The 5,988-nt window shown below is 47.6% G+C and overlaps 1 non-coding gene across 1 annotated transcript; it reads right to left on the reverse strand.

The window, feature by feature from the left end:
* Window positions 1–5,635: 5,635 nt before the first annotated feature.
* On the reverse strand, window positions 5,636–5,737 carry LOC138094764 (U6 spliceosomal RNA). Its single transcript, XR_011146277.1, has one exon. It is a non-coding gene; the product is annotated as a U6 spliceosomal RNA (small nuclear RNA).
* Window positions 5,738–5,988: the final 251 nt, after the last annotated feature.

A 5,988-nucleotide genomic window follows, 5' to 3' on the forward strand; every position in this document is an offset into this window, starting at 1 on the left:
CGCAACCCGCGGATTGGGTTTCTGCCGCTCCATGTGGAAATTAACCTATCTGTACCCGTGGTCAGCTGCGCCCGGCCGCTCCCGCGCCGCCCGGGCAATCCAAACAAACCCGGCCGCGGGCTCCCTTTGTTACTCTTGGCTCCCCTCCCCCCACTCCCGGCCAGATATTTATTGGAAAAGAGGTTCTTCTCTTTGGCCGAAGGTCGGGCACATTTCTGAGAGCTCTTTATTTGTAAATGATTTTTGGCAGGGCCAGGCACCCTTACGAGGGGGTGGCAGGGAACCCAAACTCCATGCCTGGAGGGTTTCTGGCCCTCCGCAGGCAGGGAGGTGTTTATGTTTGCACAGGGCACCCTAGTCCTGGTCATTAAAAATACATGCACTGTCTATATTTTGCTTTTATAACAGCCCCTCTGTTTAATATGGTTGTTTGCTTTGTTCTAGGGCAAGTTTATGCCCTCATCTCCCATCCCCGCCTCCCATTCACACCCAATAAGCAAAGTGAGGCGATTCTTCTAGGCTTTTTTTCCTACTTAGAAGAACTGAGAAGTCAAACTCGAGGCTAATGGATACCAACCCGCCTGAAGTTAAGTCCAAAGCATGCGTTCATGCTAAGTCGCTCAGACTCTTTGCAACCCTATGGACAGTAGCCCGCCAGGCTCCTCTGTTCATGGGATTCTCCAGGCAAGAATACTGGAGTGGGTTGCCATGCCCTCCTCCAGGGGATCTTCCCTACCCAGGGATCTAACCCGCGTTCTTCTGTCTCCTGCATTGGCCGGTGGGTTCTTTACCTCTCGCACCACGTGGGAAGCCCAAATACAAAGCATAGCAGCATCTATCTTGAAACTGCTGCCTGTTCCACCAGTTTGCTCTCACTGAGGACTACTAATGGACCTCTGGTCTACTTGGTAAGCATTATCCTCCTTAATCCTACTATTTTATAATTACATAGGCACAGTTTAGCTTTCATTAAATATACATTGGAAGTATCTGTGTCAGTTGGCAGGGACTCTATAGTGAATACTGCTGCCAGGACGGTGAAGATGGATCTTCATATTGCTTTCCATCTTGTTGGTCATGAAATGTCTCCTTTTCTGGGACCATTGTCACTGGAGATTCAAACATGTTGCCTTGTCCTGTTACTCAGCCCTAGCAGTCTGATTTGACCCACTGTGCCATCGTTCCTCACTAACATCTAGCTGAAGATCAGATTGCTGGGGTGGTTTGGGCGGGTCCTTGAGTGTTGTTTCCATCCTACTTGCATTTATTTTCCAGTCAGCCCTTACTGCAGTGCCCTTTGCCATCTTGGCATCAGTAAACCATGTGAGACCCTTAGGTGGCAGGGATCGAACTGTGCAATGGTTCCATCCACGTGGCAGGGCCATAATGGTCCCATAGTCAGTGAGAAGTTGGGCACTGCTGCCCCTCAGCAGATCAGTGTTTGCCAGCCCACTGAGTGACAGGCAGACTCTGCTGATTCATTCTGTCCTTTCAAGTCATGTATTTCTTGGACAGAGGGCACGTTCCTGAGGTAAAAACTTTCAGAGCTGCAAGCTTCCAGAAAAACAATCAGGAACCTACTAGCCACACATTTCAGGGGTTTCAGTCTGATGCTGAGAAGATGAACTAGAATTGGCACCAATAATATGCCCACAGCAAGGAACTCCATTGAAAATGAGCTAAAAATAAATGTGCTGAGGATGAGGGAAAGGATGGTCCCTCCTCCCCCCAATAGGCATGGCCATGAGGAACCTGCTAACCACTGAGCTTGAAAAGAAATTAGGCTTAAGGTTCAAGGCAACACAAGGCACAAGTCAGTCAAGAGCTGAAGGTTCTTTTTTCTTCTGGTTATGGATAACATCTCAGAATTCCTTCCAGCTTTGGAACTGTGGGGTTTAATCAGAGAGCATTTCTCTGCATTCCTCACAGGGCATCTGGCATCTTGATTCCTGGTAATCCCATTTTTTTTTGTCTTCATCAGCACCTATACTCGATATTGTCCATATGGATCACGTGTGTGGGAACACACAAATTAGAGCAACTTTTGTCTTTTGTCGTGAAGGGCTGACAGGGTAATAAACACATGCAGCCTCCCCTCCTCCAGGAATTCCTCATCCTCCCTGTGTGGCTCTAGCCCTGTGGATAATATCATTACAGGACTAAACAAATAAACAGTCGATCCGAATCAACCGGGAGGCACTGGGGACTACACAGTTCCTCTCTGCAGAGATGATACAAGTAAATTTACACTCACAGCTTGGAAGTGCTCCAGCGGCTATGAATAGCTGTTCAGTTCTGTCAGGCTGGGGAGGCGCTGGGGCACTGGGCTGACCCCCTAGCTCTGTCTTTGCTTCAATCAATGTGAGCTTTCAGGGTTCTGTTTTCCTTACTATCCTCAACTGGGAACATCAAGGACCAGTCACACTTTTTATGAACCCTGAGCTCAAAGAAGAAGCTTTTACTACAAAGTTAACATATTAAACCCAATGACATGGATGAAAGGTTAATACACTTCTGCCAGCCCAGAGCTTCCCCTTAGAAGGTGATTTCCTGCGTTCAGGCTGGCGCTGCCATCGCCTCTGCCACAGTCCCAACCAACAAGCACATGGATCCAAAAGATGGATACCTCATGCAGCATCAGCAGCAGAACAGAAACTGACTGTTTTTGGGAAAACGGTGAATGCTTATTCTCATCCTCACCCACAAATTCATTAATATCATTTTTTTTAATAGAAAAGGATCAGTTACAATGATACTGTGAATACCACATGAACTTTTATTTTCCCAAGTTGAAAAATGTAGCTTTCTCGTTTCCTATCTTTAGACATGTGTCAGCAGTTCCTGGGGTGTGCAGGCAGGCCTCTTCTTATGCCTCTTTTGGTGAGTGGAGACTTTCGTTTTTAACCATTACTTTTCCTGAAATGATATAATAGTTTTTTTTGTGTTTTTTAAAGATAGAAAAGATATATCCTAAAAGAGTGGTCCCCAACCTCTGAGAAAGAACCTGCCTGTCAATGCAGAAGGCTGAGACACGGGGTTTGATCTCTAGATCAGGAAGATCTCTTGGAGGAGGGCATGGCAACCCACTCTAGTATTCTTGTGTGGAGAATCCCATGGACAGAGGAGTGTGGCCGGCTATAGTCCATAGGATTGCAAGAGTTGGATATGACTGAAGTGACTTAGCACACAGCCTCCGAGATGTAATGCCTGATGATCTGAGGTGGAGCTGATGTAATAATAATAGAAATAAAATGCAGAGTAAACGTAATGCGCTTAAATCATCCCCAAACCACTCCCACCCCAATCGATGGAGAAATTGTCTTCCACGAAACTGGTCCCTGGTGCCAAAAAGATTGAGGACTGCTGCCAAGTCGGACACGACTGAGCGACTTCCCTTTCACTTTCACCTTCATGCACTGGAGAAGGAAATGGCAACCCACTCCAGTGTTCTTGCCTGGAGAATCCCAGGGACAAGGGAGCCTGCTGGGCTGCCGTCTATGGGGTCGCACAGAGTCGGACACGACTGAAGTGACTTAGCAGCAGCAGCAGCCCTAAAACATTAGCAGTGGTGGCGAGATTACATTTTTATAAATTTATTTATATTTCTCTGCTTTTTCTCCTATCACATTCCCCCAAGTTTGGTTCAAGGAGTGTATATTTTTAGAGAGAGATAAAATTAGTTGTTAGCAAGGTTATTCTTAGGCAATGTTGGTCCTCTTGAGATCTGCACTAATTTCAGTTCAGCATACTCAGCAAAGGTACCAAATTACTGTCTGGTTTATCTGTTCAAAATCTTCAGGCATTCAGAGGGTCTGCCTGCATTTATTCAGGGAGGTGAGGGTGGGCCGATGGAGGAAAAAAGCAAATAAAACAGAGAAAAAAAGAGTCAGACACACGTATGAATAAGATAGCGTTCCTTTCAACAGGCACTTTCTGGTATTTATGACACAATTCCATCTTCTTCCAGGGCCAAGGGACTTGTGCAGGGGAGCCCCGGCTAGGTCAGCATCTGCTTTTACATCTTAAACTGTGAAGGTTCGGGGTGAACACAGAGGTGTAGTGCAGCATCTGGGAACCAACAGGAGGCTGGCCAGACTCTGAGGGCAGGGGAGGGACAGAGGGCCCCTGGTGAGAGCAGCCTCGCTTCTCGGAGGCCACCATTCTAGAGAAAACGAGTGGAGGGGCAGAGGAATGCTGAGCGATGAGGGAAACAAGTCCAGATCTGGGCATTCAGCAGTTTGAGTTCCGGGGACATCTCTGCCATGGAATGGCTGTGAGAGCCTGCGAAAGTTCCTGAACATTCTCTGGGCCTCAGCTCCCTTCTTTCAAAATGAAGAGGTTGGTCTGCTGATCCCAGGTCAGTATGTCAGCTCCCGTCTCGTGGCCTGAGGACTCTTCAACATGTGGTTGAAGAGCTTTGGTGAATAGAGCTGTCTAGTCACGAAGAGACTTTACACTTCCCTGAGAGAAAGGCCCTAAGGTGCCGCCGAAGAGGGCGGGGCAGATAACCAGAGCCCCAAAGCTTGCCGTGACAACCCCAACAACTTGAAGAAAGTGCGGCCCTCAGATCCGAAACCGGGATTAAGTGGGAAGACGTTGGGTTGCTCTGATCATTTGTGTGAGGCAGAGGTTTAAATTCTCACCCAAGAGACATTACACTGAGCCCCAGGATGTGCCAGGTACTGCGTTGCGCAAGGGGGCAGCAAAGAAGAGACTCTATCCTCTGCTCATAGTGGATGACTGTGGGCCACCGCCCCCCGAGCCCCCACAAGTGCCTGACTGAGGAGACGAGTGCTTCTGGGTACTCTTTGTTTTTACTTTTTTGTTTTTGGCTGTGCTGAGTCTTTGCTGCTGCGTGGGCTCTCCTCTAGCTGCAGCGAGTGGGGGCTGCTCTTCGCTGCAGCGTGCAGGTTTCTCACTGCAGCAGCTTCTGCAGCTGCGAAGCGCAGGCTCTAGGGTGAGCAGGCTTCAGGAGCTGTGGCTCCCTGGCTCTAGAGCGCAGGCGCAGTAGGGGCGCGTGGCCTTAGTTGCTCCGTGGCATGTGGGATCTTCCTGGGCTGGGGATTGAACCTGAGTCTCTTGCGTTGGCAGGCGGATTCTTTACCACTAAGCCATCAGGGAGGCCCCTGGCTAGTCTTTAGAAACTCTAGTTTGGTAGGGGAGGGCCAGCTCCTGGAGGTTAGAAATCAAGCCTGAGGCCACTTGGCAGAGATCTCCAGGGAGCAGGGAAGGAAGGTGTTTCTGATAGGGCTCTGGTCCTTCCATTGCTGTCGACATTGACTCAGAGTTCTCTCTATACCCTGAAAGCCTAGTGACTATTATTGTGTCGCCTATATTTTCTTTTGGTTTCCCATCATATTCAGCTATGTCATTTTTGAATGCCAGCCTGTCTTAGCTGCATGAAGAGACACTCAAGAAAGGGGGTTTACTTGTGCTCAGGCTGAGCTGAGGAGGAACTGGCCATGAGGCCAGGCATGGCATAGGCAGAAGAAATATAACTCTGGAAGTATCTGAGATTTGGTGATAGAGATAGAAAATAAGATTCACTTGGACAGTCATTTTTCTCACCTGGAGAAATCTCCTTCCAGAAAAATCTCTCACTTTATACTATGTTTAATAATCTGCATTAAAAAAAATATATATGGAACCCTTTACAAATCTGCATGTCATCCTTGGGCAGGGGCATGCTAGCCTTCCCTGTATCATTCCAATTTTAGTATATTTGTTGCAGGATCAAGCCCATAACCTATATTTTTAATCAGCCCCTCCCAAAGTTGGATTGGGTTAAATGGTCCTTAAATCGCACATTGAGAACTGATGGGATGGATGACTGAATAGGATGGATTCTTAAGGGATTCACTGAGCTTTCTTTTTCTGGTACACCTTATAAAGACATTTTGCTTTATTTCATTTAAACACATAAGAGATTATTATTTGTTTAGGGGAATGTACCAGGTTGAATAGTGTTCCTCTCACATGCATGACCTT

This window comes from Capricornis sumatraensis, chromosome 18 (genome assembly GCF_032405125.1).
Source record: "Capricornis sumatraensis isolate serow.1 chromosome 18, serow.2, whole genome shotgun sequence".
NCBI classification, from domain to species: Eukaryota; Metazoa; Chordata; class Mammalia; order Artiodactyla; family Bovidae; genus Capricornis; species Capricornis sumatraensis.